Here is a 933-nt window from a genome sequence, read left to right on the forward strand (position 1 = left end):
TTGAGCATTCTTTGGCATTGCCTTTCTTTTGGGATTGGAATGAACACTGACCTTTTCCAGTCCTGTGGCCACTGCTGAGTTTTCCAAATTTGCTGACATATTGAGTGCAGGACTTTCACAGAATCATCTTTTAGGATTTGAAATAGCTCAACAAATAGATGGGGTAATAGTGGAAACAGTGGCTGACTTTATTTTGGTGGGCTCCCAAATCACCACAGATGGTGATTGCATCCATGAAATTAAAAGATGCTTACTCCTTGGAAGGAAAGTTATGACAAAACTAGACAGCATATTAAAAAGCAGAGACAGTACTTTGCCAACAAAAGTCCATCTAGTCAAAGCTATAGTTTTTCCAGTAGTCGTGTATGGATGTGAGAGTTGGACTATAAAGAAAGCTTAGCACAGAAGTATAGATGCTTTTGAACTGTGGTGTTGGAGAAGATGCTTGAGAGCTCCTTGGACTGCAAGGAGGTCCAACCAGTGAATCCTAAAGGAGATCAGCCCTGGGTGTTCATTGGAAGGACTGATGCTGAAGCTGAAACTCCAAAACTTTGGCCACCTGATGTGAAGAGCTGACACATTAGAAAAGATCCTGATGCTGGGAAAGATTGAAGGCAGGAGGAGAAGGGGACGACAGAGGATGAGATGGTTGGATGTCATCACCAATTCAATGAACATGAGTTTGGGTGAACTCAGGGAGTTGGTGATGGACAGGGAAGCCTGGCGTGCTTCGGTTCATGGGGTTGCAAAGAGTTGGACGTGACTGAATGACTGAACTGAACTGAACTGAATGCATTGAATAATGTGCAACATTCACGTGGGGCTGAGAATCCTCACCAGCCAGAGTGAAGAAACCTCCTTGAATATGTGGGGCATTCAACTGAGACAGAAAATGTATATATTAGAGCTGAAACTAAAAAAAAAAAAAAAAAA

Source organism: Bison bison, unplaced genomic scaffold (assembly GCF_000754665.1).
Source record: "Bison bison bison isolate TAMUID 2011002044 unplaced genomic scaffold, Bison_UMD1.0 scf7180017864341, whole genome shotgun sequence".
Classification (NCBI taxonomy): domain Eukaryota; kingdom Metazoa; phylum Chordata; class Mammalia; order Artiodactyla; family Bovidae; genus Bison; species Bison bison.